This window comes from Neophocaena asiaeorientalis, unplaced genomic scaffold, assembly GCF_003031525.2.
Source record: "Neophocaena asiaeorientalis asiaeorientalis breed wild unplaced genomic scaffold, Neophocaena_asiaeorientalis_V1.1 scaffold275, whole genome shotgun sequence".
Classification (NCBI taxonomy): Eukaryota; Metazoa; Chordata; class Mammalia; order Artiodactyla; family Phocoenidae; genus Neophocaena; species Neophocaena asiaeorientalis.
The window spans coordinates 6,078,977-6,087,167 of NW_020173679.1; positions in this window are offsets into that span (position 1 = coordinate 6,078,977).

Here is an 8,191-nt window from a genome sequence, read left to right on the forward strand (position 1 = left end):
GTGCCAATGATTGTACCCATTTTATGGATGAGGACACTGAAGCAAGGAGGGATTAAGTAGCTGCCTCAAGTCACACATGTGGAGAGCTGGGATTTAAATCCACTCTGATTCAGGTCTAAACCACTGGGCTCTACTCACTGCCCATCTGCCCCTTTGTCTAAGGGCCTTGAGGAAGAATCCTATCTTTGTGGTCAAACTAATAATTATTGTTCATTCAGATCATCTCCATTCGTTCATTCCAGAGTCATTCTAGCAAGCATATGCCACATCCTTGGCACTGAGCTGGGGCTACAATGCATCAGTGGCTAGATCAGGGCCCCATCCCTATAGAGCTCAGTCCAATGGGATAAAGACCATGATCTTGCTTACTCATTAAGCCAAAAAATCAGGAACCACCTAGATATCTATCAGCAGAGAGCTGATTGTGACACATCATATAAAAAAATACCCTGTAGCTGTTAAAAAATGCTGACATAGGAAGATGCCTGCAATATATGGTTAAGTTGAAGAAGCAGTACACTGTAGTCTTGCTTGCCACAAATGAAGACATTCCATTTCAAGAAAGCAATTCAGAGAAAGTGTTTTCCAATGGCTTTTAAACAAAAATAGAGGAACTCCAGGAAATTATTTGTCCCATATTGAAACCAATTATGTGGCAGGGAAAGGACATGGAAGATAGAGCAGAGCAAACTTCTATTTGGCAGGTACCATAGTCTGGGCAAGTCTTGAGCCAGGAAGATGGGCTATCCTTTCAATCAAAACCCAAGAGAGCTACGTGTCCTATATAATTCCATTTTTTAAAACTTTTTATTGTAAAATGTAACACAAACATGAAAAATTACTTTAAAAATAAATGTACAGAAAAAATGAATTCTAGTAAACAAAACCCCACCAGCATGTCGGTCAAGAAATAAAACGTTCCCAGCACCCCAGAAGTGTTCCCATATGCCTTCTTCCACTCCAACCTGACTTCTGTGGCAATCTCTTCCTTGATTTTCTGTATATGCTTAGCACCAAAGGATGCATTCCTAAACACTAAAGCTTAGTATTGCCTGATTGTGGACTTTAAATGGAATCCCCTAGGATGTATTCATCTGAGTCTGAATTCTTTTCCTCAATATGGTTAATGTTTTTAAGAATCATCCATGTTGCACGTAGCTGTGGTTCCTAAATATTTTTGGACACAGAACATGTCTCCTAGTAGCCAGATATAGCCATTTCTCTAGGGCACTGGTTCCCAAAATTTCTAGTCTCTTAAAAACTATTGAGGACCCAAAGGGCTTTTTAAAATGTGGATTATATTAGTGGTCTGGAGCCAGATTGTACCAGTTTGTGAGAGCCAACACTACATTCTGTAGTCATGTTGGTAGCTTGAAATCAGTCATGACAGGAATATTACACCACAGAATTGCCCGACCCAATGAATTATATTATATTTTAATTAGTGTTTATTAATTTATAAGTAACAACAAACTTTCAATCTGTTGTAATATGTTGTTTTGTTTAAAGGAGAAAATCAGTCTCACATAGATATGTAGTTAGAAGAAAGAGAAATATTTTACTAGCCTTTGCAGTTAATCATGGATATTCTTTGCTACTACACCAAAACTCAACAAGTGGCAGTTTTTAAAGTTTAGTTGCAGTGTGGAATCTGAAACTATTCAGTGAACTCTTTGAGCCCTATTATGTTAAAATCCACTGATTAGGGCTTCCCTGGTGGTGCAGTGGTTGAGAGTCCGCCTGCCGTTGCAGGGGATGTGGGTTCGTGCCCCGAGCCAGGAGGATCCCGCGTGCCGTGGAGCGGCTGGGCCCGTGGGCCGTGGCCGCTGGGCCTGCGCGTCCGGAGCCTGTGCTCCGCGACGGGAGAGGCCGCAACAGTGAGAGGCCCGCATATCGCAAAAAAAAAAAAAAAAATCCACTGATTGATCTTGTGCTTTGGATAGATCTTTAACCCATTTGTAATTTTGTAACATCATGGTGGTCATTTGGAAAAGATAATTTTACTGAGCAGATCTTCCAAATGTTGACATGTTTCATTATACTACATCCCAAAATAATCACATTTGCTAATATCCCTACTGATATCATCAGAAAAGCACCTATTAGGAAGTTGACAAGCTCACAGTGGTAGATACAGGCTTTCCAAAATTCTAGTTTTAGCTTGAAAGCTCAAAATTTTTGTCATTGGCAACAACTACTGACCCTTGTTTTCCTTGAAGTGACAGCCTTCCATCATTCATTTTTGAGAAATCATCTGCCAAAGTTTCCAATTCGAATAATCATGATTTGTCTGCCAGTCATTCTTTCAGGTAAAAATTGTGTTTCATTAAAAAACAAAACAAAAAAAGCCTGGGAATTCTCTGGTGGTCCAGTGGTTAGGACTCTGAGCTTCCACAGCAAGGAGCCCAGGTTGATCCCTGGTCAGGGAAATAAGATCCCACAAGCTGCAAAAAAAACCCCAGCTCATTTCACTCATAATTCAAACAATCACACACACAGCGTTCTTTCTCAAGAGAACCATTGAACTTGGGCACACAAAGGCAGAGCTTTCTCATGCGTCCTTCCCATTTCATCACACAGCATGTGAAAAAGACATCTGTTCAAGGGTCAAGATTTAATAAAATTAATAATTTTTACTTCTTCATCAAGGACACTCTATGTGAAACTAGCAGTTTTTTTAACATCTTTATTGGAGTATAATTGCTTTACAATGTTGTGTTAGTTTCTGCTGTATAGCAAAGTGAATCAGCTATATGTACACATATATCCCCATATCCCCTGCCTCTTGTGCCTCCCTCCCACCCTCCCTATCCCACCCTTCTAGGTGGTCACAAAGCACTGGGCTGATCTCCCTGAGCTATGCGGCTGCTTCCCACTCGCTATCTATTTTACATTTGGTAGTGTGTATATGTCAATGCTACTCGCTCACTTCACTAACACATATATATGGAATCTAAAAAAAAGGAAAAAATGGCTCTGATGAACCTAAGGGCAGGACAGGAATAAAGACGCAGACGTAGAGAATGGACTTGAGGACACGGCATGGGGGAGGGGTGAAGGGTAAGCTGGGACGAAGTGAAACTAGCAATTTTTTTAAAAAGCTGCGAGTGTGTGGTGGCGAAGAATGCAAATGTTAATGGCACTGCCTTGATTTATGCACAGGCTCTGGCAGTTTTACCCCCATCACTTCTGCACCATCAGTGCAAATGTCAACAACGTGGAAAAAGGCAAATAACATCTTAATATTACACTGTTGGTGGGAATGTAAATTGATACAGTCATTATGGAGAACAGTATGGAGGTTCCTTAAAAAACTAAAAATAGAATTACCATATGACCCAGCAATCCCACTACTGGGCATATACCCAGAGAAAACCATAACTCAAAAAGACACATGCACCCCAGTGTTCATTGCAGCACTGTTTACAATACCCAGGACACGGAAACAACCTAAATCTCCATCAACAGATGAATGGATAAAGAAGATATGGTACATATACACAATGGAATATTACTCAGGCATAAAAATGAATGAAATAAGGTCATTTGTAGAGATGTGGATGGACCTAGAGGCTGTCATACAGAGTGAAGGAAGTCAGAAAAAGAAAAGCAAGTATCGTATATTAATGCATATATGTGGAATCTAGAAAAATGGTACAGATGAAACTGTTTGCAAGGCAGAAATAGAGACACAGACAGAGAACAAACATATGGACACCAAGGGGGCAAAGGGTTGGGGGATGGTATGAACTAGGAGATTGGGATTGACATATCTACACTAACTAATATGTATAAAATAGATAACTAATGAGAACCTGCTGTATAGCACAGGGAACTCTACTTCAGTTTGCTGTACAATAGAAACAAACACAACATTGTAAAACAACTATACCCCAATAAACAAACAGTCATACCCACCAAAAAAAAGAAAATAGTGTTGACCTTTAAGATCCCCTAAAAGGAGCTTGGGGATCTCTGGGGGCCTGTGGACTGTGCTTTGAAAACCTCTGCTCTTAGATATATACCTAGGAGTGGGGTTTCTGGGTCATAGGGTATGTGTGTCTTAACTTTGCTAGATAATGCCAAACTATTTTCCAAAGAGTTATATCAATTTACATCCTCCCCCAACAGTGTATGAGTGTTTGTTTACATTAGTCCACACCTTCTAGGACTTTTTCATCATCTGAAACAAAAATTATGTACCCATTAACAATAATTCCTCATTCCTTCTTCCCTCAAGCCCTGGTAACCTTTATTCTACTTTCTTGTCTCTATGAATTTGCCTACTCTAGATACCTTATAGCTTATTTCACTTAACCAAATGTTTTCAAGGTTCATCCATGTTGTAGCATATTTCAGAATTTCATTCCTTTTTATGACTGAATAATATTCTACTGTGTGTATATATATACCACACTTTATCTGTTGATGGACAATTGGATTGTTTCCACCTTTTGGCTATGTGAATAATGCTGCTGTGAACATTGGTTTACAGATAGCTGTTTGAGCTACACTCTTTTGAGTATTCACCTAAGAGTGGGATCAGCACCACAAAGCTATTTTGCACAGCAACCACACCATTTTACATTCTCACCAGCAATGCACAGGGTTCCTGTTTCTCCATTTTTTGCCAACACGTTATCTTTTTTTTCTTTCTTTCTTTCTTTTTTTTTTTGTAATAGCCTATCCTAATGGGTGTGAGGTGGTATCTCATTGTAGTTTCGATTTATATTTTCCCAATGGCTAATGATATTCAGCATCGTTTCCTGTGATTATTGGCCATTTGCATATCTTCTTTGGAGAAATGCCTATTCAAGTCCTTTGCTCATTTTTTTTTTTCTTTGCTCATTTTTTAATTGTGTGTGTGTGTGTATCTCTGTGTGTGTTTGAGTTGTAGGAGTTATTTTTATCCTGGCTATTAATCTCTTATCAGATATAAGATTTGCAAATATTTTCTCTCATTCTGTGAGTTGTCTTTTCACTCTCTTGATATCATCTATTCCTATGTAGTTTGTATTTTATGCTACTTAAATGAATTATTTTTATTTCATTTTCTGATTCTTCCCTATATATTAAAATGCAATTAATTTTTTAAAACAATAACTTTATGTCCATCAACCTTGCTAATTATCTTATGAATTCTAATAATTTCCCTGTAGATTCTTTGAGAGTATAGCATCTGTAAATAATACCTATTTTATTTCCTCTTTTCCAACCCTAACTGGTTTTATACTTGTCTTTTGCATTGGCTAAGACCACCAGAACAATGTTGATTAAAAATGGTAGTGAGCAACTCTTGTCCTGTTCCTAATACCAAAGGAAAAATGTTTAATGTTTACCATTAAGTATGATGTTTTTGTAAATGCCATTTATTGAGTTCAAGAAGTTTCCTTCTATTCTAAATTTGCTTAGACAGTTTCCATAAATAAATGTTTGATTTTTTGCATCTATTAAGATAATCACACACTTTCTCTCATTGAATCCATTAATGTGATAAATTGTATTGATTAATTTTGCAAAGTTAAACTGATCTTACATTTCCAGTATAAACTCTAGTATATATGATCATGATACAGTATCCTTTTTCTAATATTTCTGGATTCTGCTTGCCAAATATTTTTTAGAAAATATTTTTGTCTCTGTATACATGAGTAAGATTTTCATAGCCTGCAGTTTTCATTTCCTCAGTTTTTGTGGGATTTTATTATTAAGATTAAGTTAACCTGAAAGTTTTACTGAGCTCTGCCCACCAGAGCAACAGCCAGCTCTACCATCCACCAATCCCTCCCAAAAGGAAACTTCCACAAGCCACTTAGATAGCCTCATCCACCAGAGGGCAGACAGCAGAAGCAAGAAGAACTACAATCCTGCAGCCTGTGGAACAAAACCACATTCACAGAAAGATAGACAAGATGAAAAGGCAGAGGGCTATGTACCAGATGAAGGAACAAGATAAAACCTCAGAAAAACAACTAAATGAAGTGGAGATAGGCAACCTTCCAGAAAAAGATTCAGAATAATGATAGTGAAGATGATCCAGGACTTCAGAAAAAGAGTGGAGGCAAAGATCGAGATGATGCAAGAACTGTTTCACAAAGATCTAGAAGAATTAAAGAACAAACAAACAGAGATGAACAATAAAATAATTGAAATGAAAACTACACTAGAAGGAATCAATAGCAGAATAACTGAGGCAGAAGAACGGGTAAGTGACCTGGAATACAGAATGGTGGAATTCACTGCTGCAGAACAGAATAAAGAACAAAGAATGTAAAGAAATGAAGACAGCCTAAGAGACCTCTGGGACAATATTAAACGCAACAACAGTCCCATTATAGGCATCCCAGAAGAAGAGAGAGAGAAAGGACCCGAGAAAGTATTTCAAGAGATTATAGTCGAAAACTTCCCTAACATGGGAAAGGAAATAGCCACCTAAGTCCAGGAAGCATAGAGAGTCCTATATAAGGTAAACCCAAGGAGAAACATGCTGAGACACATAGTAATCAAATTGGCAAAAATTAAAGACAAAGAAAAATTATTGAAAGCAGCAAGGGAAAAACAACAAATAACATATAAGGGAACTCCCATAAGGTTAACAGCCGATTTCTCAGCAGAAATTCTACAAGTCAGAAGGGAGTGGCATAATATACTTAAAGTGATGAAAAGGAAGAACCTACAACCAAGATTACTCTACCCAGCAAGGATCTCATTCAGATTCAATGGAGAAATCAAAAGCTGTACAGACAAGCAAAAGCTAAGAGAATTCAGCACCACCAAACCAGCTCTACAACAAATGCTAAAGGAACTTCTCTAAGTGGGAAACACAAGAGAAGAAAAGGACCTACAAAAAAAAACCCCCCAAAATTAAGAAAATGATAATAGGAACATACATAGTGATAATTACCTTAAATGTGAATGGATTAAATGCTCCAACCAAAAGACACAGGCTCGCTGAATGGATACAAAAACAAGACCCATATATATGCTGTCGGGGTTCCCTGGTGGCGCAGTGGTTGAGAGTCCGCCTGCCGATGCAGGGGACACGGGTTTGTGCCCTGGTCCGGGAAGATCCCACATGCCACAGAGCGGCTAGGCACGTGAGCCATGACCTCTGAGCCTGCACGTCCGGAGCCTGTGCTCCGCAACAGGAGAGGCCACAACAGTGAGAGGCCCGCGTATGGCAAAATAAATAAATAGATAAAATAAAATATATGCTGTCTACAAGAGACCCACTTCAGACCTAGGGACACATACAGACTGAAAGTGAGGGGATGGAAAAAGATATCCCATTCAAACAGAAATCAAAAGAAAGCTGGAATAGCAATACTCATATCAGATTAAATAGACTTTAAAATAATGTTACAAGAGACAAGGAAGGAGACTACATAATGATCAAGGGATCAATCCAAGAAGAAGATATAACAATTATAAATATATATGCACCCAACATAGGATATGGCATAAGGCAATGCATAAGGCAACTGCTAACAGCTCTAAAAGAGGAAATCTACAGTAACACAATAATAGTGGGGGACTTTAACACCTCACTTACACCAATGGACAGATCATCCAAACAGAAAATTAATAAGGGAACACAAGCTTTAAATGACAAAATAGACGAGATAGATTTAATTGATATTTATAGGACATTCCATCCAAAAACAGTGAATTACACTTTCTTCTCAAGTGCACACAGAACATTCTCCAGGATAGATCACATCTTGGGTCACAAATCAAGCCTCAGTAAATTTAAGAAAACTGAAATGATACCAAGCATCTTTTCTGACCACAATGCTATGAGATTAGAAATCAATTACAGGGGAAAAAAAGTAAAACACACAAATACAAGGAAGCTAAACAATACGTTACTAAATAACCAAGAGATCATTGAAGAAATCAAATAGGAAACCAAAAAATACCTAGAGACAAATGACAATGAAAACACGAACATCCAAAACCTATGGGATGCAGCAAAATCAGTTCTAAGAGGGAAGTTTATAGCAATATAAACCTACCTCAAGAAACAAGAAAAATCTCAAAGAAACAATCTAACGTTACACCTAAAGCAACTAGAGAAAGAAGAACAAACAAAACCCAAACTTAGCAGAAGGAAAGAAATCATAAAAATCAGAGCAGAAATAAATGAAATAGAAACAAAGAAAACAATAGCAAAGATCAATAAAACTAAAAG